We start from the raw sequence: 22771 nt of genomic DNA on the forward strand, positions 1-22771 counted from the left end.
AAATCCTTTAACGTTACTGTCACTACGTCCCTTGTGCTTACCACAGGACTATGAGTGAAGGTAGAGCGGTGTAAATCTTCATTTTCAGGGTCCATACTCCATTTTCTTTTACTAGATTTACCACGATTGGTAAATCCACTGATTTTTAACCTTAAACTGGAGATTTTACATTGAACACATTGCTGGTGGAAAATCCTCTAGTTCAAGATCACAGTCAGAATTTGACAGTGGGGTAAAAGCAATGACAATTTCATTACTGCCAGGAAACTGCCAGGAAACTGCCAGAAATGGACTAACTGCCATATTTTTATCACACTTTTAAACTCGTAATGAGACCCATAGAGTTTTGAATATGATTCCCTGACAAAGTGGGAGACAGTGCAATTTGGCAAGTATAGAGAAGTATTGGTATGGTAAGAAGCACCTATGGGAAGATGAGAAAAAGCATTTTGAATAAGTTCAGTGCAAATGAGAAGGAACGCATGCAGACCCAAAAAGAGGGAGCCACAAAGACACCAGAGTGGACATGGCAACAGCTCTCAAATTGTGGGGTAGAAAGGCGCAATTTAAGTACCTGGATGGGCCCTTTGGAAAATGTCTTCCCAAAGCAGGAGTCTTCGGCGCAACCCACGGGATGGAAAAGCGTGAGAATAATTACAGTCCACCCACCTGTGTTTGGGACATGGGCACTCCACACACAGGCTGTGTGAATCCCTGCACAAGGCTCATGATGAAAAACCAGTTACACCCGACAAAAAAGAATTAACAGGTGCCGCTGTGAACTGAGATTAAATAGAAAAATATGTGAGAATAATATCACTGCGTGCTGTGCATGGTGTCCAGTCCCATCAAAGTGGAAAAAAGGACTGAAGGATGGTGCCAGTGGGCGGGGTCGGCGTTGTCTAGACACGTCCACGCTGCCACACATCACTACGCAATCAAAATATAAAGCGGAATATTATTTCTTTTGCTGTGCAAAAAAGGCCCCGTTCTCATCCCGTCGGACGGACTCTCCATAAGTATAGAAGAAAGGGGATAGGACGTTAAAGTAAAACCCTCCACATTATTTCCAGGATAGAACTATCCCTGTAATTACAAAATGTGGAGAGTTGACAGAACTCTGCATTGTAATATGTGAGCGAGGCATGCCCCAAAAGACAGGGTTTATCCGGCCACTACCTGATGTGCCGCCGAGAGGGTGGAAGGTGTGGGATCCCAAAGGAGAGTCAACCAAACAAAGTTGTGGTAACATTCCATACAGGAAGTCCAAAACCGCAGCAGGAATGTTTAAAGCGCAAATCGCCAACAAAGAGTACAATACCAAGAATCATTTGGGCATTGTTCGAATAGTGCAGACGTCAAACCTGAAAAGTGTCGAGAGGTGCTCCGCATTCGCTGATGAACATACAGGGTTCAAGGATTCTGCAGATGATCCCTGAGTTTACCCGATGTGTGGAGAGAGAGAGGAGGCGGAGCTACCACGAGCCATGTGGTTGAGGCAAAATGGCACTGGAGAGCGTGGGTCTCTATATGGAGGACGTGGAATGTTGTGCATTGAAAAGCTGCTGTGAAAGAGAATCCAAGATGGCGCAGACATCGCATTTGCACCTTTAAAGCAGCAGAAACAATAGATAAGACAAATTCAGTAATTAACAAATGCGGAGTGACTCATTAAGATCTGAACAAAGAGCCCAATCCAAAACACAGAGAAAAAATCGTAGCTGCCCGAGCCAACCACAAAGGTAGATACACCCAGTAGGCATTAAGAAAGAGCCAGGCCCAGTCCAGAACATGGGGTAGCAAACCGGGAGCAGGAGCACAGTTTCCTTGCCATTTCCTACCAAAGAAGGGAGGCTGTCACTATGTACAAATTAACTAAATTACAGTACAAGCTACTAGCTACCTGGAATCTGACACAAGTTTGTGTAGACTGCCAGAGAACTTGGAGAGACCTAGACTAGGAATACTAAGAAACCAGGTCATGGAAAAACTGACCAATTGAATGCTGAGGAACCAGATCCTTCAGAGCCCTAATCAACTGCATTCTGACCAAATCCAGTAGATGCTGACAACAAGGTTGTGGAGAAAAACAATCAAGTGGATACTGAGAATCGAAGTCTGTGGAGAGACCAGATCAATTGAATGCTGAAAAACAGGTGAGAAACAGATGAAACAGGTGAAAAATAGAGAGACCTAACAAAGTGAATGCTCGAATAAAGTGGAGCACCAGGAGTTGGGGATAAATCCCAACAGTGCAACGAGGAACACTGACCACAAGCTCAGTGCAAGCTGTAGGATAGAGGCTAAGGTGAAGCTTAGAGAGAAGTCTGAGTACCCAGAGACATGTGTGTGGTCTAGAGGGAGAGATGTAATGCAGTAAGACTAAAGGAGGGTCAAGATTGTGAGTAAACCAGAAATTATGAGCCTTCCCATGAAATAGCCCTTTCTTTTGTGATATAGAATAGGATAGGACAATATAGTACAAATTGTCTAACTGCGTTCTTCTGTTTGCCAAAGCTTGGGACATTCATGTTGTAGTGCAGCCATTAGCCTGGAGGCTAGGTTTAGAACGATTTGCTGGCCTCATCATTGGAAATTGGTTTGTAGATGAGGGAGTCCCCAATGGGCATGGACTTGTAAGATTATAATTGAATTGCATGCTTTGGGGGAACCTATTGAAGGTGTTGGACACCAACCGAATATCCCATGATGTGTTCACCCAGTCCCTCGCTATTGATATTAGGAACTTCCTTTCCATTTGTAGATATTTCCCCAGTTCTTAGCCCCTCCCTTGACTTACAACTTCATGGAACCACTTATCTGAGCTACATTTGCTTTGCATTATGTGTGTCACTTCGCGAACTCCCTGCAAAGGACAGAACACGATGGATGGCTTTTTAAAATGAGTCAGGTATTCTGACAGATATATTTCAGAGAATTCCTGTGGTCTGCCTACCTCCCCATATATACAATTCTCAATCATGAAAGATATTTTTTATTTTTGGAATCAAATCAATACTAGAACTCTATTACAATTTGTTCGCAAATAATTCACACCAAGTAGCCAATTCTTTGTTAAATATATTACAAACATCAGCTGTAGAAATTCTAGAGTGCATTGTTCCAGCTGATTCAGTGTAGAAATCAAATCTCTAAGCATGAAAATACCATCACAGGTATATGTATCAGTCATAAAGAAAAAAATGGTGTCCTATGGAGCATACCTAGAAGTCTCAAACTGAGTTCATCTTGTGTGTACAGAGCTATCCCCTTTACAACTAATTAGGTACAATTGTAGGGCCAACCATATAAATAAATCAGTGGCATTGCAACAGGGATGACAGTCTGCCAAAGGTAGCTGATGTTAATGCTGGGGCTTTTGAAAAAACTACACTTTTACCCAGCCATAAACTCACTAAAAATATACAATGATTCACATCTTCCAAGGTTTTAGACAAGCCATTCACCATTCCAAGGTTTTAATGGTGGTACTTCCCAAAATTATCCATACTGACCAAGCAGGATTTATGTTGAGGCAACACACACACAATAATATTACGAGGGTGGTCAGCGTTATTGACTGGGGTAGGAAAATGGGTCAGAAATTCTCAATTGCAGTTTTGGATGCCACAAAGGCATTCAATAGAATGCATTGGGGTGACCTTAGAATGACATTGGAGGGATTAGGTTGTGGGCCAATCTTCACACATGGTGAACTTTCAAATTCCATTCATGAAATTATTCAATGGGTGATTCTCGGACGGGATTGAGATCAGAAGGGGTACTCACCAGGGTTCCCAGGTGTGTCCTATTGCAGTCTACCTTGACGGAGATATGGGATTCCCTGACATAGAAAGGTACATTATGGTGGCACAGAGAGCTCCCATGCTGGAATGGCCAGCTGTGGGCATCACAAAGGATGGTGCCAACTCGAACAGGGGGTTACGACTGTGCTGTTTGAGTCCATTCCTTTTTTAGGAAGTGCAACACTGATAGCAGGGTGTGCCTTAATGGAAGCCACAAAATGCTTTACTGGAACCGGGTGCTGAGATGGAAGAGTCTAACACCGAGTTTGGGACCCCTAACCCCCATGATGCATAATTCGGATTTTGGTCTGGGTTGCTCCAACAGCTTTTAGGAGAGGTGGAAGGGACTGCCAGTATTGACGCTCGCTGGCCTCTATCTCTAGGTTCTATTGGTTAATGGATAAAGCGGACCCTGAACATAGGATGCCTTATGTGATAAAACAGGAAAGAGACCTTGGGGTCATGATTTCAGACAAGGAATGGGGTCAAATTTGATGGCAGGACTATCAGGCCTCCTGGTGTGCAACGATTAAGGAATCGGCCTACAAATTATGTTTTCACAGGTGTCTCACACTTCATAGGCTCGACAAAATCCACAAGCACTCATTGCTGTTGTGCTGTAGAAATTGCAGGTAGGTTGGTGATCTGCAACATATGTGGTGGTCCTGCACAAAAGCACAAATCGTTTGGAAAGAAATACTGAGACACATCAAGGACATCACCGGGGGCAGCTGCCTCTTTCCTTAGTAAGAGTACTTCTGGGGGCAGTGGTGGAGGGGTTGTACGCAGATAGTGGGGCATAGGCAACGTTGATAATGCATATGCTGAGTGCGGCAAGAATGGCCTTTGCACACCCATGGAAAACTACTGATGGGCTGATGGTGGCTTTGTGGTGGGTGAAATTGTGGGGAGTGCTCGCCATGCAATGCGCTCTAGCATATGTCATGTATCAAAGGTTTTTGAAGGTGTATTATCCATTTTATGAGCAAGTTAAAGAAAGGGAACATCACTTCCATATGCCGGCACTGCTGAGAATCCGCTGTATACTGTAAAAGGTTCCATCGTACCATGGGAAGATTTGATTGATGTCATAACATTTGAGACAAAGTCATGCCACGCACATTGGCTTTTGGGTGGTTGGTTAATCTTACTGTTATAAAAATATTGTTAATGATTCGGAAACACGTGTTTATGCTGGACACTAAGTGAACACTGCACTAGTTATGGAATAAGCAAGTGTAAAGTACTGTAGGATAACATATCACTTGCTAATAAATAAAGCTTGTAAATAAAGTATATAATGGTTCAAGGCATTCCAAGATTATATGTTTATTATTGAGAGTGACACAAGTGAAACAGCAGATCATTGTATTTGCAGAAGATAAATTAACATAAACCTGCACTTATAATTGACAACACAGTCAGTTATAGAGATGTCACTTGTCTTGCTTTGACCATGGTGCATTATTGTGATAAACTTCAAACAAAAGTACAACAACAACTTGCACAGAGAGCCGACTCCTCAGATTTGATAGACATCACCCACATCTTCAGGTGATCTCAATCCTTCTAATCCAAATTAAGAAATACATCAACATTGCTAGTTAAAAAGAAGATATTGAGAAGAAGGCTGAAAGCTTTGTGCAATTGCAAAGACTATTCAAAGAGAATAGCCAGAAATGTTAAAAAGTAGCAAACATCAACAATAGAAAGTGCATTTTAGGAAGGAAGTAACGAGAAAAGCAGTAGATAACGTGTCTGTCTGGAAACCTGCTCAAAATACTCATACAACATAAAGAGAGTCCTTAAAATATTAGTGATATATACTAAGAATTAATAATATGTGTGTGTAAGAACCCATATTTACTACCAAAAACTGTTAACAAAAACAAATGTAGGTGAGGTATTTATAAGAAAAGATTATTCAAGAGGAAAATTGCAAGGTAACAGGCATTTTGATTGCCATCAGTTACAAGGCACTATCCTGGAGCGACTCTGTGGTGTGTCCAAAGATGGCAAACACTAAAATATGGATATAGGAGAAGAAAACAAATTACAAATAAAACATGGAGCAACATCTAACAGCATAGACATGTGGCAAACATATTTTGGAAAGACAAGGGGAGACAAGAAGAACCAGAGAAAAAAAGTTGTTTTGGAAATATTAAACAAAATAAGTTATGTAATGTTATGTTATCGGTTTTTATAAAGCGCGCATTCGCTGGAGGGATCATGGCACTAGAGGAACACAACAGGGTCAGAAACAGCATAGAATAAGTGGGTTTTCAGAAGTCGACAGAACATACGATTATCTTCCATGGCTCAAAGATGAAAAGGGAGAGCGTTCCATAGCTTAGTCGCTGAGATGGAAAAGGAGCGACCACCCATCTGGACAAGTCGGAATCAAACAACGAGAAGAAGAGACGGGTGTCTAATGAGCAGAGAGAACGACTCGACACATAAGGTTGAAACTTCTCCTGCAAATATTCCACCCCAAGGCAATAATAGGCCTGATGGAGGATACAAAGGGATTTTAATATGACCCGTTTTAAACTGGCACCCAGTGGAGTAGGCGAAATATAGGAGAAATGTGAGAGACATAAGGAGTTTCCGTAGCAATGTGGGCCGCTAGATTTTGCAATAACTGTAAACAATGAAGAAAGTGCAGTGGCTGGGCAAGGAGCAGAGGATTGCAGTAATCCAAGCCGCTCAAAATAAGAGAGGAAACCACAAGGACGCAAAGGTGAGTAGGATGAAAGGCCAAAACCTTTTGAAGGACCCATAATTGGAAATAGCCGGTCTTACAGATAGAGCTAATCTGGGCTGTGACCGAAAAATATGCGGAAAATAAAAAGCCAAGATTTTTCACCTGCGAAACAGGTGATGGACAAGGGTCAAATTCCTAAGGCCAACAGGCAGAGAGGACCAGAGTGGGGCAGGAACCTGGTAGGTAGAACAGAGACTAGAGGAGGGACCCATCACCAATACCTCTATCTTGTCTTCATTCAGTTTAAGTCAATTACTACCCATCCAATTACCCACCCCTGCCAGGCACCCCCTAAACTGAGATGCTGTGTCCAGCTGAGCCAAGTCAAACCAGGCGATGATTTGTGTGCCATCAGCATAGGAGTAGCAATAGAAGACATGGGAGCGGATGAGAAGTAAAAGAGGCTGGATGTAAATGTTGAATAAGGCAGGAGACAAGGCAGAGCCCTGGGGTACACCACAAGAAAGCGTGTTTGATTTAAAAAAAAAATGAAGAAAGAACTAGAGTCTGGCTCCTGTCTGTCAGGAAGGATGCAAACCAGGAGAAAACGTGCCCAAAGAGGCCGTTCAGGGAGATGTGGTGCAGCAACATAGGGTGGTCAACTGTATCAAAAGCTGCTGATAGATCTAAAAGGATCAAAGCCCCTATGCCCCCCTGGTCCACCAATCGAGTGAGGTTGTCCAGTAAAGAGACAGGTGTATGCTCCGTACCTCAGCCAGGCCGAAATCCCAACTGGAAAGGACCCAAGTATTTACAGTGTTCAAGAAAAGAGGTGAGCAGAAGCGACATCAAAGATTCTAACAGTTTCATAAAGAAGGGTAGAAAAGAAATGGGGCAGAAATCAGCAATAATAGCGGGATCAAGAGAAGATTTCTTTAGGAGAGGAATAACAAGGGATTGTTTTAACTCTGCTGGAATAAGGCCAGAGGAACAAGACAGGTTAACTGCCTGCAAAACCCAGAAGGCAATTTGTCGCATAATATCCTGGAGAATCCCCAAAGGAATAGAGTCCAAGAGAGAGGCCGATTTGAGACTCTTGGTTGCGTTTATAATATTGTCAGGGGGAAAAAGCAAGGGAAGATAGACCATGTTTCCACACAGACCACAAGCGAAACCGATGGACCATGAGTAGCCATACATAGCCCGGTTGATAGAATCTAGTCCCATATGTCACTGACCTTTTTGATAAAGAAGTCAAATAGGGAGTTATATAATGATTGCGTGGGGATTATGCCTGTGAGTGTGTCAGTTCTAGAGGGGAGTGACCACACAAGGGAGAAGAGCTCCTTAGTCTTGTTCTGCACACCTTCTACCTTGTGCATATAAAAGGCAGATTTTGCAAGATGAATCACCTGAAGGTAGCTCTTAGAGCTTTATCTGAATGCAATCCTGCCTTACAACGAGTAGGAGGAATGACACTTGCGTTCAGCTTGACGCTTTTCCAGGCGCATGGATTTTAAATTGTTGTTGAACTATGGTTCGGAGGGCCAACGTGTGTCCCTCTAAAGCTTCAACAGAGCCAAGGTATTGGCAACCAAGGCAAAAACCTGAATTAGGAAAGAAAAGTGAACTCTGTGGGCAACATTACATTCAGTTTGAATATTTGCTATAACGTTCTCCTTGACTAATGTAAGGAAGGCATGGTATCAACAGTAAGACAGACACAAGTGACCGCGGTTCCAAGTGATGGAAGTCTGGTGTGCGTAATAACCCGTAATTGCCTGACCTTGCCTTGCCTGTCCATGGTGTTGGGATATGTCAGGCATACGGCTCTGCTGTTAGTCCATTGTTGCTCACAGTGAACGGTCTGTGAGAAAGCGTTTGTGTTGGAAAAGGGGGGGGTTGAATTCCTAGGTACCTTACCTGGTAGTATGGGGAAAAGGTATTATTGGGAAGGGAATACCGCGTCTCACCCTCCGGTGTCCCACTTCCACTCCACGAGGATCCCTGATCCAGGTGATCCTCCTGCAGTGGTCCACCCCCAGGAACTCAATCCAATAGTGATGGCCGTGTCCTGGCCACCTGGATGACAGATCCCTGGGGACTAGCGGGTGAGACACCTTCAGGTTTCTCACACTGCCTAGTGTCAACTACGCTTCAAAAATTCTCTAGGGCCAGAAACCACCCGCGGAGTCTGTGTCTGAACTAAAAACGGGGCCACAGAGTGATCAGACCATGAAATCAAGAAGGGAGGAAACACTGTGACCATCGTTCTGGCTGCAAAGACCAGATCAAACGTATTGCCCAATGAGTGGGTAGGGCCGCTGACCAGCTGCTCAAGACATAAAGCACACATGGCGTCAAATAATTGCATCGCTGCTGAGGTGACTGGAGGATTAAATATGAAGTTAAAATCATCCACAATCCAAAAAATGTGAGAACTTCAGGTTCAAATTAGGTGTTAATTCAATAAATTAGTTACAGAAGAGAGAATCTGCACCAGGGGGGCGATAAACAATTCAAATATGGAGGGTGAGGGAAGCAGAGATGGCCACGCCTGCTAAAAGAGCTTCCAATTTCATACCATGAGCTAGAGGCACAGAGTTAATTATCATATGCCTCTCATTAAACAATTCTGAGTATGTGGATATCTAGTTACAGATTTGAAATACACAGAGCACCATAAAATAGTATGCTATTCAGCGAAAACTGTTTCAAAACATTTGCAGAAAAGTGATACAAGAGCAATATTACAGCAACAATGTGGCAGTCTGGAAGAGCCTTGGGCCTGATCTTAGTGCTGCCTTAAGGACCCTGTAGCTTAAGAAAGAACTGCCTTTGAAATCAATGGTACCACACACACGTCTGGGCTGTATGGGTGGCATTGGGCTGTTCCGCCCAGTTTGGAGCACAGTGTTTGGAGCCTGGAACCACCACCACAACCTTTGATGCTTGTGAGTATTGTATGAATATTAACAATGGATTTTTATCACACAATAAGGCTACTCATGCTACCAGGGTTTTAATACCTGGAATGTGTACTGGAACTTTGTAACTGGAATACCTTTGGAGCTGGAAATAGGCATTTTCTCCTCACTATGATTCATGATGTAGGGGGTCATGGTGGCTCAGAGGCTCAGATGTAAATGCTGTGTAATTGCTGCTCTGCTTTTCCCAGAAGGAAGTAGGTAGTTGGATTTTACCTTGTAAACCTGGATATTTTACGAGCCCGCATTATGAGACTCTTATGAGATTGTTTGTACCTAGCACATGTTATTTATATATGGTATTTATGTACACTGGGTTTATCTTTGTCGTCACAACTGGGAGCCAGGAGACTTGGCCAAAGGAGCAACTACTGTCCACTTCTTGATTTTATCTTGAAGAACAAAAGGTCTACATATATTTGCACACAGCATTTTATTTTATTCTATTTACTGTTGAAATTACCAGAGCCTCAGAGGCTGGCAGGCACACACAAATGTTGTCTCATACTAATTTAGTTTTTAAGATTATGATATCTGCTGCAGTATCATTGCATTTTTGCACACGACATATAGTACTTTCTTTGTTGACACGTGGGGTGGCCAGGAGGTCAACTGGGTAACTAGCACCCTATCATCTTGCTCAGATCATTTAAAAATAAGAGCTTCAAGGTTGTTAGAGTGTGTTGCGATGGCTTGTTGTAGAAGTGACAAGAAGCTGATGGTTCATGTTGGCTCTAAGAATTGGACTTGATTTCTTGCCTTTCGAAACAACAAATCAGCAAAAATGTCTGTCCCTATTACTAAGAAAAATATGTTTGTAAAGAGTTTGAGGTCCTTTGGTATGACTTGGGAGAAGGGTGACAGCTCCCCAGAAAGCATAATCGGCCCATTGCTTAGTCTGTCTGATGCATTCATTATGGTAACCCCAAAAGAGCCTTGGTTTATAAAGAAAGGGGAGAGGTAAACAATCAAGTAATAAAACCATCTAAGCAAGCTCCATCCGTAATTATTCCTCCTACAATTTCTGTGGTAAGCCCCTCAACCCTTTTGATTGAAGCACCCTGAGACAATATCAAGATGGGGGATAGAATTATCTTGTTGCATCTCAAGAAATGCTGTTTCACTAGTTTTTCTTTTGTTATTGAACCATTCATTTTTTGTAATGCTCATCTTAGCATTCATGTGACTAGACTTGCTAACATGCGTGGCAGACTTAACTGTGATATCCTCATATGCCTTAATTACCTCCCCCTTCTAAAGGTTACAGTTTCAAAACACTTTCTCCAATGATGGTAAAATGTCCCAATATATGCTTGAAATCAATTTCGCCTAATAAGATCCCCATGTTTATCGTTACTGTCCAGCCAAAGTAAGGATAGAATTGTGAAGTTTCTGTTAAAGTATATGATCACCAATATAGGAAATATTGCATAACTGACGTTTTGATTTCCAATTTAAGTAGAATATCTTGTTGGATTGTAAAGGTGACAAAGTTGGGGAGCGAGGCAGTGGTGCAAGGGTAGGGTCCGCAGGATGTGCTCTCAATGAGCAAGTTATAATTGCACCAGGGGTGGTACTGTCTAACAGATTCTCTCCCTTATTGATACTGAAGGGAGTTAAAAGTGATGCTCTAATAACCCTCAGTTAACAAAGCTTGGATGCTTGTATCTGCCACAATCTAGATTGTTGCCCTGCACTCTTGCGTTAGTGGCAGGGAACACTTGCCCCAAGGTATTGGGTAGCACATTGTATTGTAGTAATAGTGGATCCAGGGGAAATTGCTGTGATCTTCAGACACAGACGAGATGTACAAAAGGTGACAAGGCTTTGAATAATAAACAAGTACGTGTTTTGAGTGAAGACATTTCTCTGATAGGATATGTACATAAAAGATCTGTTTGCCCCAAAACACTGACCCTAAGCACCTAAGGTTATCTATCACCCAGGGAGAACTTTATGTTCCACCTGCTACTACAACCTGTGGCTGCAGCCACTGATGTGCCACATACTGAGGAATCTTCCCATGGATTCTACTTCTTATATGTTTTTTTAGCCATAGCCAAACACATTGCGAACAATCCTCCTCATATGTCTATGACTAAAGAATATGAAAACTTTAAATGAAAGACACTGGTAGTCCGGAAATGCATCTTACAATTAAATGAGCATTGATGGAGAGAGAACTGGATCTATGAAATAGAGATTCTCTGATAAATTAAAGTCTACACTGGTTGAAGTACACGAAAGAGTGCCTCTCAGCAATATGGGAGGATACAGTTGAAAATGCAAGGATACCATCTCCTGGTAATCAAGAGCTATTGCGTTTTAAAACTTGTGGCCGAGTGCTTGCTTTCCCTTGAGTTCATGACTTTGCCTCCTGTGTAGAATCCTACGGGTCCCTCACTGAAGCCCTGCCTAAATTCTCCTCCCTGGTGGCCAGGGGAAGGCAGACGCTTCCTGATCCCAAACCTGGGGATGGTGAACTGTGCGAGAATCCCCTGGGAGGAGACAGGGCCCAGGGTAGTGAGGATATTCCATGGGATGAGACACAGTATTTTTCCTCTAACAGGAAGATTCTTACCACTGTACCAAAATAGGTTATTAGCCTATTGTCATTTTAATGTCCCTCAACCTCATATTTGATCTAAGGTTGTAATCCTTAAGGTTGTAACATATGAACAAGCTATATCAAAAGAAAGACCCTTATTGGTATCTAGAGCTAAATACCCTCCTCAATCCCAGGGGTACAATACAAAGGATTGTGGAAATGTTGTCTTTTCTAAACCATCTTCCTCTGTAAAAGCTAAATCTCACAGCCTCCCAACTAAAATAATTAAGTGAACCAAATCTACCTTTATAAATTAATAGAAGTAGAAAAATCTCATTTTGTTAGAACAAACTACAAGTCTCAGAATCCTAGAGGGACTGAGACGAGGAAGAGGACTGAAGAGGCATGCAGATGGAGCAGTCAGGCCATTAAGCCTAGTAGCCATTACAGTGTTCAGGAAATTGAGGCTAATAGCCCACACATGAACCTCATTACACAACCTGTGAGGCATAAAAGGCCCCCACAGGAAAGCAGAAGGAGCTGCAACGGGAGTTGGAAGGCTGGCAGTAGATGTAATAGCAGAGGAGAAGAACAAGGTTGGCAAATCACAAGGAAATGGGAGAAAAGAAGGGATGCTGGAATGTGGAGACAGCAGATTTCACCTGCAAGTTCTGAGAGAGTCCTGTTCTCCCAAAACCTGTGTGGCAGTGTATGCACAGAGGCAGACATGCCAGAGGCTGAGTTTTCTCCTTGTGAGCCATATTGCTGTGATTGCAGAGCTGTGAGCGTACAGGAGACCAAGGCCAGAAGCAGAAGGCAAGTCGAGGGTCTTGGGAGAAAAAGGAACTCCCAATTGAAGTGGCCGGACTGGTCACTCCCGTGCTGGAGAAGGGTGTGGGTCCCCAGCGAGCCAGAAGTAGTAGCAGATGTCGAGGGAGTCAGGCAAGCAATGCAAACCACAAAAACAGTGTCCTTGAATCTGGTGAGTGAAGCACAGTGTTCAAACACACTATGCAAACCTTGCCGGTAACTGTAGTCAGCTCTTAAGTGACTTGCGTATGGTATAACGCAAGGGAAAGCTATTTGTTTATCTGAAGTCGTATTTCACGGTGGAAATGTTGCACTCGCGTGTTTTATAAAATACCTGATGCTCGCGTGAAAGCTCATTGAAACTCCATTGTTGAATTCTTTAGACTGTTGTTGAATAACGAAGTGGTTGCATGTCCTCAATTAAGAAGGAGTAACGCTTGGTAACCATTCCTGATTACTTAATACCACCAATATACGAGTAACAAGTAACAAAGACTGATAAATACATCAAGGGAAGGTAGCATGCACCCAATTGTGTTTCCCAAAGGAAATCAGAATTCATCCTTTCCCGTTATATGGAAATTCTAAACTTGAAAATCTATTATAAAGAAAGGCTGAGTGTGCCCAATTGTGTTTTCACTTGAAAGGCTGAATGTTATACTATAACTGAAAGTGGCAGTCTTACCATTTATAAAGAAGTAAAGAGTCTAAACCATTCAAGGGAAGAACAAGCATTGCCCAAGTCAAGAGGCACCCCTTTTGTACAGTGAAAGTCGCATTGCCAAGAATTAAAGAGCCCTCTAACTCGACTGCAAAGTTGTCAACCATCAAGTGGCCTAAGCTACAAGTGTTTCATTATTACCTGAAGCTGGAAGAGTGGCACTATGGCTTCTGGGCAATTGCTTGTGAAGAATATTCAAAAGAAAAGTTGCAGAAGACAGGAGAGGCAAAGAGGCGGCCCCTTTTGAGAAAGTCATCAAAAGGAAGAGTGCCTTGCCTACCTGCTGAGGTTAATGTTAATGTTAATGTTAATGTTTAAGGACTTTTGTACCATGCACTATCACCACCGGAGTGGTCCCCTCACGCTCTGGCGGCTCTGAAAGAGCAAGGGAGACGGTTAGTGGGAGAAAGCTGGAAAAGTGCAAGAGAGCATTGATGTGCTGTTGGCAGCCTCAGCCCAGTGGGTCTGTTGGCTGGGCCCGGGGTGTTTGGGGCCGGTAGTAGTCGTGTACTGTTGTGCGAGTCTATGGGCCTGATCACGACTTGGGCGTTACCGCCGGCGGTACTACCGCCGACGGTAATAGCTCTACCGCCGAACTCCCCGGCGCTAATAGCGCCGGATCACGAGTTCGGTGGTAAAGTAATTCCCCATTCCCCATTGAGCCCATTCGGGAATGCCCCATTCCCCATTGGGCTCAATGGGGAATTTTCGCGCTCTTACCGCCGGCGGATTTCCCGCCGGCGGTAATAGCGCGAATTTTCAGTGGATTTCCCCCCAGCTCAGAGCTGGGGCGAAATCCGCCGAAGCCCTGATTCCGCGGACCCTTAAATCCAGCGGTATTAGCGCTACCGCCGGATTTAAGGGTTACCGCCGAAGTCGTGATCAGGCCCTATGTGTGTTTTTGTGTTGTTGCAATGTAGTGAAGTTTGTGCAGTTTGTTGTGCTGTAGGTTTGTGGTTGTGTTTGGTTTGGAGTTTGAGAGATGTATGCGAAGAGGGGGAAATTGTTAGTGCAAATTGGTTAGCTGGCATCTCTATCCTCACTTGAGGCGGTGGGCTTCGGCTTCTGTAATCTCCCCATATGGGTTTCTGGAGCACCCCTGCACCTCTTTCCTGATCTGGGTCCGTCGGGCCTTCAAGGTCCCTTTCACATCTTTCCCCCTCCTCCCTCGCAGCCCTATCTGTCTTCCCTTCCCACTCATACGGCCAGTGTACCTGCCAATGTCCATAGCTCAGTTATTGTGGTGTTTGATAATATCCCAACAATTTCATAACACTGTGGTACCTGGTGGGAACTAAGGGGCGAGTGCGGGTGTTGGGTGGGGTTAGGGTGGGTGTCGCCTAAATTCCACTCTATACTCAGCGTCACTCGCCCGGGTGCCTTGGGAGCTACCCACTCGGTTCTGGAAGTTGTCTGTGTCCATCTAGTTTAGTCATCCCTTTTCCTTTCTGTTTTGGTTTTCAGTTTGAGACTGTGGTGTTGAAGAGCCAGGTTTTTAGTAATTTCCTTAATTTTAGGTGATCTTTGGTGTTTCTTATTTCTTTTGGGATGTTGTTCCAGGTTTTTGCGACTAAGTGTTAGAAGGAGGTGCCTCCAAGTTTGAAGATATCTTGTTGAAGTCTGCCTAGCAGTTGAAGGTACTGAATTTTGGGAGTCAGAAAGACGGCAGAGGTAAAGAGGCTGCCCCTTTTGAGAAGTCATCAAAAGGAAGATTGCCTTGTCTACCTGAAGAGGTAGAAGTGTATCCTGTTGAAGTCTGTCCAGTAATTCAAGTACTGAGCTGTAGTAGTAACATTTAAGCTGTGGTGGTATAAAATCTTGTCAGTAGATGTCACCTTGCAGTGGTATGAAGTAGAAATGTACTGTGGGACAAAGGCAATTATTCTCATGGTACCAACAATAGAAGTGTGGTTGTTGAAAAGGAAGCAGTAGCCCAGACAAAAGCATCCTGACAAATATACCAATGGACAGTTGTAACTAAAACTGAATTGAATAAGTCTTAAAGAATTGTGTTCTATTGACTTTGGAGAAATATAACACCTTCTTTTGAACTATTGTAAGTTGCTTGGAAGGAGAGACAATATATTATAGCCAGGATTACCATTGGTGCTGTTTCTTTGCTGGAAGCTGAAAAGGGATCTTTTCACCAGTGATGTAATTTCACCAAAATGCCTGGGGTAGCTGAAGTGACATCACATGCCTTGACCTCTGATGACATCACAGGAAGTGATGTCATTTGACCCCACACCAAAGTGATATCACGGGAAGCGATGGAACACCAACTTTCACCCCTTGACAAAACAGGAAGTAGCAGTACATAGCATTGTTCCTAAGCACACTACGAAGAATATGGTTACGATATCACTATAATGTGGCATACATTTCATACATGAATGGATCGCCATATGTATCGTTAAGATCAGTGTGCATAGGCCCATATTACCAAATTACTGTGAATGCAAGCAGACGTCCATGGCCAAATGATAATGATGTGCTATTATATAGCACTTATGCTTCAGCGCTTTATATAGAACAAATATACATACAATATCCTCCAACCTGATTTGGTACTCATTTATCGACCTCAGAAGGATGAAAGGCTGAGTTGAGGTGTTTATGAACAGACTAAATCAGTAACTCACCCACTGAAGTGTGCCTGAAATAAACCTTTAATGAGTCTAGCAATTATTGTAAAGAATTCTAGAAAGACAAATTATCTGGTATTTCCATTCCTTCTTACTTACAGTCACAGTGTTAGACTTGTGGAAGCCCTGCTCTTTTTCTAAAAAAATGTAAGAGGCCTGAACAAGAAAGCCAGCCACTCCAGAAGCAAATAGCCACATGGCGCTGACCACAGCCTAGGACCTTGCATTAAAAAATATATATATAATAGTTTATTATGATTTTTTTAGGGGTAGCAAGGAAGACCACAGGGGTAGAAAGGGAGACCCCAGGGGTCAGAGCTGCAACCTCTAAATGACATCTCTGCTTTTCACCCAAGGACAAAAGACATGCTAGCAGTGGATTTTTGTTTGATGTACATTTTTCTTTAATTTGGAACTATTAAGAACTGGTTCAAGACTTTTCTTTTCCTTGGGAGAAAACTTTGAGTCAATGTGGAATCCTGGGGAAGAGATCTTACCCAGGATGAGAAAGGATCGTTTAGATATTGAGTTAATGCTGTTTATTTATGTTGTTGATATATCATTTCTTTGTATGTTTGTTGTTTAATGTGAGGGCCAATTTACCCATGCTAGAGATTGTTCCCTTAGCTTCTAGACTAGGCAAGGACTTCCTCGGTAGAGAAGGACAAGCAAGGCTTTATTTTCAATTACTTACTTTAATAAAATGGCATATTTTGAAAAATCTACAAGCTGTTGTCTGCCTCGCATTACTGACCCCTCACATATGGTGTCATGAGTGGTATCTGAATCAGCTGAGACAAACTGGGGTTCCACTATGTATATGGCAGAATCTGATCAAACAGAAGCTAAGTCAGAAAAGGGTTGGTCTGAGCCGATTCCCCCTACTCGTTGCCACTTGTACTTAGCCTTTGAAACCTGGTTCTGATAACTCCCGTTCAGGGGGAGGAAAGAAGCTTTGATTCCTTCCCCATCAAAGGAACCAGGGGATTAAGAGAAGTACCTTGTAATCAGTGGCCCCTTAGGATGAATGTTGGTATATCTGGGAGGAAGGAGAATAACATCACCTCTCCCAGTATAGAGTCCCGACCTATACCTTCTATAGCTGAAGACAGATGTGAAACAGTAAAGCTTTCTACAAGTGGGTTGAAACCTGCAGAAATAAAGTGTAAACCACTTCTCTATCCCCATTCTCAGATGGGTTTGTTTTTCAACCCCTAACCAGCCAAGCCATTCTTCCCACTAGAAAACATGTGGAAGGTAACACTTATTACCTCTTCTTTCCCTGGTCTTATCAAGTACCCAGAAGAGACAAAATCATCCTTCCCTTAGAACTCATGGTGGATGTTCCATCAGGCTCAGCTGTATATTTTATGGCCATAAGTGGAGAGAAACAAAAGGGAATGTTAAGGGTGCTACCTCTGATGTTTGGTGAGAAATAAATAGAAATCGTCCTTTTGAAATTTGTCACATCAACTAATACCAGTTAGGAGAGGTGAGCTGGTTGTACTTTTGGTGCATAAAAGCCCAAGGGAATCTCTGCCCAGTCTAACAATAAGAAGGGAGATGGAGAGAATCCCGAAAAACAACTTGAGGTGAGGAGGGGGGCCTCAGAAATATTTTCTCCTGGCTCACAGTGGGAAACAGAGAAAATCTCTGAATCCAGTTACCCACAAGTCAGTCAAGCTTAATACGGGAAGAAAGCAAAACTCTAGAGATCCCCATATTATTAGAAATGTCTCTCCCTGAGAAAACAGGATATTGTAAAACACTTGAAACTATGGTTGTTCCATTTGATACCTTAGAAAGTGATGGAACATGTGAACAGCTAATAGAGGTCTTTTTAAAAAAAACTGCAGGTGAAGAAAATCACGACTTTCATGCCTTCCCATTATCTAGAGCAACTTCTGATACTTTAGAAGCAGAAAATTGTGATGTCTCCCAATCTAAACATTTTCAGACCTCCTCAATGGAGGATGTTTCCATCCCGTCTGAGGAAGATATCCTATCAAGGTCAGAAACTTCCTTGACAGATGAGAATGAAGAGGAATTTGTTTTCTCATGGCAGGATGTTGGGTTTCCAGTAGGTTATCAACCCCAAAACAGGGAATATCTGAGGAAGATATACCATCTATTCTCCCCCTATCTCCAACCTTGGATCATAAAACCTTGGCCCTGGGCAAACTCTTGGAGAAGCTGTTCATCTCCCAGCTGATGCACCACAGTAAATCTGTTGGTTGTCTCCACAACCCCATGACCTCCTTTCTCTCTGACTGACCATACCAGGTTTAACTGGGCCCTTTTCTCTCCTCCATCTCACTCTCCACCTGCAGCATTGCTCAGGGCTCTTGCCTCTCGCTGTGGCTCTTCACCATCTACCTTGCCCCTCTAGCCCATTTGATCTCCTCTCCTCGCATCCACTGTAATGCGGACAACATGCAGCTCTCCTTCAAGCTTCCTTCCACTGCCCCCTCTTCGTCCTCTCTCATTCCTGACTTTCAGACTGCCATTCAGGCCTGGTGTGCTGCTAACAATCTCTGCCTTAATGCCAGTAAGACTGTGATCCTTCTCATTGGGACCCCAGCTCCCTCCTTCCCTCCTACACTCTGGCCGCCCCGCATGAGCCTCCTTCCCCTCACCCTTTTGTGAGGCAATAAAACTTGGTGCCACCTTCGACTCCTCTCTCTCCTTCTCTCCTCACATTGCAGATCTTGTCAAGAAGGCCCCTTTTCAGTTGCAATTCCTCAGAGGCATTCTCCCTTTCCTCACCTTCCCCCAGAAACTCAATGTCTCCAGAGCTCTTGTCCTCTCTATGCTGTATAACTGCAACAGCTTCAATATGCCTAAATCCTCCCTTCGCCCCCTTCAACTAATCCAAAATATGACTGCAAGACATATCCTAGGCCTCAAGCTCAGGGACTGCATCTCTCTAGCCCTAAAATCTCTCCACTGGCTCCCGGTTGCTGCGAGGATCAAGTTTAAGACCTTCTGAATCATCCACAAGGGTTTCTGGGGCCTGGCACACCACTACATCCAACTCTCTCTCTCCCTAAATACCTCCCTGCCGGAGCCCTTCAGTCTTCTAGCTCCAACTCTCTGCAGATCAGATGCTTTTACAAGCAGAGAGTGGGGGTAGATCTCTCTCCTCCACAGAAGCCTCCCTTTGGAATGGCCTTTCTGCCCCGCTCAGACTTGAGCCGGATCTCCTTAAGTTCTGGAAGATTCTCAAGACCCTCCTTTTCTCTTCTTCCTTCCATCTCCCCCTCCCTTGCTAGTGTCTGCCCCATTTGGCTGGCTGCCTGGTTCTGTTTGATTCTTACAGAGTCCAGGCCCCCCTTGCCCAGTCTCCCCCAGCACTTTGGTCTCTCCTGACCCCCACCAACCTGCACTTGCCCTACTGCGCTCCCTCTCCCTGTACTAGCCTGGCTGGGCCTGCACCCGTTGAGCCCATCCAGCCCTGTCCTGCACTTAGCATGTGGACCCTCTTTCCCCTGCACTCTTTGCATTCCCCTGGCACTTGCCCACCTGGCCTCCCCTTATCACTCACATAGCCCAGGTGCCATTTTCCCCTCCTTCTCCCCTCCCAGCACTTGTGCGCTCTCCACTCCGACCTGCACTTCGTTTCCCTCCTTCGTTTCCCTCATTTACCTTATACCCTCACATCTCACAGTTATAGCAGGAGTGTGTGTTTTTTATTTCATGCTCCTGTGTCACTTTTTATGTTTGTTAAGAGCTTTGGCAAACTGGAGAATGCATTTAACAAAATATTAATTGAACCGTAGCCGGACTACACACAATTTATTACCCACAGTTTCTTAGTCCAGAAAATAGGATACTGAGAAAGAAGCATAGGTGGTGTGATGAATCTGATGATTTCATTACTCCTTTCCCAGGGATAACCTGTCCTCAAGTGGCCGGGGGACGGCAGCCGCTACCTGATCGTGACCTTGGGGGTGGTTATTTGAGGGAGGATCACATGAGGGATGGTGACTCTCAGAGGGATGAAATGACATCATCAGGTGAACAGTATCCCCGCCATTCAAGGGACCTTAGACCCCCTTCCTACAACCCTAAGAACAATGCCTTCCCTAATGGACTCATGGGTTGTACTTATCCTACCATTCACCTAAAAAGGACTGGGGCGAGGAAGAATAGGAGTATCCTAATGAAGATCCCTTTCCCAGTATTGTGACTAGAAAGATCCTCAATGACTCACAAGAGAGTTATAAATTCAATACTGTGACAAGGGAGCAGAATGGAGGAATTAGGATTACAAGTAAGAATCAGATACAGCAGTCTAGTCTTTACCCAAATCCTATTGGCCAGAGCCAGTATAAAAGCACGGAAAGACTCAGGAAGTATGAGAGAGGCCGCAGAGCCATTTCCCTGGGAGTGGATTGCAGTATCTAAAGCAGATAGTTCTCCTTTTAAACTTTAAGAAAACGTGATCAGTCTTAGTTTGAACACTTTGGTATTGGCAAAAGGAACCTGGGTAAGGGAGCCATCCCATGGAACTGTGAATATTGGCCAGTTGGAACTTTTTGATTTGGATTTATAACTTTTGTGTTGGATTTGAACATTTGCACACTTTTGAAAACAAGAGACAATGGGCCTCATTACGACTTTGGAGGTAGCCATGGCGCTATTAGTGCCATGGCTGTCTCCAAAATCGTGTCCGGGTCCGGTCTGGTGGAGGGGGGACTTACCGGGACATTCCGCCCTAGGCAGACCCGGTAAATCCCCATTCCAAATGCCATTCCCCATTCCCATTTGAGCCCCATAGGGCTCAATGGGAAGGCACTAATAACGGGCACGCTAATTGTGGGCCCGTTATTAGCTCCAAGGTCCCTTAACAGGTCTTGTAAAGAACCTCTGGTCAGACCACACGTCCTTTACGGTTCCTGCTAAGGGACCTCGGAATTGGGCGGTAAGGGATTATTGGCACCGGTCTCCTTAACGGTGCCCGGTATCCCTTACCGCCCACCTCGTAATGTGGCCCACTATCCTTTGCACCATAGAGTTATTTTTATAGTGTGAGTGCCAGAATATGATTTCGGACACAAAACGTATTCTTACTTTGGGGCGTCTTGACAAAGGACAGGCAGGGAAACTCCTCCTTGACTAGAGCTAGTGAGGCATTTTTCAGACCTCTTTTCATTTAACAAATGTTTGTAACCAAAACAATTCGTCCTCTGTATCTGCGTTTCATTCCTGGCTCCTCACAGTGGGCAGATGCAATGCCAGTATATGATAGATGAAATAGGCAAAAGCACACAGGACTTGAATTGCTACAGAGCTACTCAATCAGAAATGCAACGTTTGTTATAATCTACTGCATTCTTCCATAGACTGCAGAACAGCAAGCTGAACATAATGAATTAAAACTAATCAGTGACAGACACTGTCTAGGTTTTGCACTCTAGCTGCATCTACTACTATAATATTAATGGGAGAGAAAATATCTGGTCACTGCTGAGCTCTACAGAATGGGTTTATGCTTTGCTCCAGCTCTTCATGACTCCTACAATCGCTTGTACTCTGCAGCAAAGCCTTGGCATATGCCTTCTAGGCAGGGTTCCAGTTTCATCAGCTCGCCCCCCCTGACCCCTTCTGACAAACTGTTGTTTGAACCAATTCTACGTCTTGATTGGGTGATCATTAGAAACTATTAAACTTCTGTTAATTGAATGCATTGTTCGATAAGCATTTTAGGAACTTCTCGTTTTGTGAAACTCCCATCTGCAGATATTTTCTCTGGAATAGACTTTTAAGTATCGACCAACAATCACTGAATTTGACCCTGTGCAATGTTCTTCTACAAAATCAACAATTGTTGCTAGAGCAGAACAGTAAATATATTGAATTTTTGATGTAATTATATTGGGATTTTAATGGATTATGTACATATACGAAATCATCAGATAATAGTGTAGTTTTCTTTGTATCTTTCTTTATTTTGAGACTTAAATGGATCAGGCATTTGCAAGAAATCTTGTTGTGTGCAATTGTTTTTAATGTAATTTTGTATGTGTAATTTGCAATGGAAAAATAAATGGTGAAAGGTTTATTTAAACCATAATGCCAATAATAATAGAAATGTGATGTCTCCAAATCATCAAAACCACCCCTTCAGATCCTGCAAAGAATCTGAACGTCCTTTCAAGGTTCCCGTCCTTAATTTGCACGGAGTCTGCTCCCCCTATTCTTTGACATGCCATCAAGCCGTATACAACAGTTCCAGTTGACTTCATTTACCCCATAGCTTGTATGTCAGAGGGAACATTTGTTCCATTGGAGGTTGTGTTTCCCATAGGCAATCCTCTTAGCTGCATTACATGTATCCTCACTTGTGCCGACATCCAGGGGTACCTCTTCTCCGGAGATATGTATGCTGCACAGTTATGAGTAACCCCACAGACAAAGAAAGAGGAAACCAGTGGCAGGGTGTTGTAAGGTGGGCTATGATAAAGACCATGGACCTGGTGGTGGTAGTTCTGAGCATGCCGTGTCAGTTGAGAATTTTCTTGGTTCACACCATTGGGGATTTACA

The 22771-nt window shown here is 43.7% G+C and overlaps 1 protein-coding gene across 1 annotated transcript in view; it reads right to left on the minus strand.

The window, feature by feature from the left end:
• SLC17A8 (solute carrier family 17 member 8) overlaps positions 1-22771 on the minus strand; it is a 769865-nt gene that overhangs the window by 332730 nt on the left and 414364 nt on the right. The gene's annotated exons all lie outside the window — the stretch shown is intronic.

The sequence above is a fragment of the Ambystoma mexicanum genome, chromosome 12 (assembly GCF_040938575.1).
Source record: "Ambystoma mexicanum isolate Mex_15411 chromosome 12, UKY_AmexF1_1, whole genome shotgun sequence".
Lineage (NCBI taxonomy): Eukaryota > Metazoa > Chordata > Amphibia > Caudata > Ambystomatidae > Ambystoma > Ambystoma mexicanum.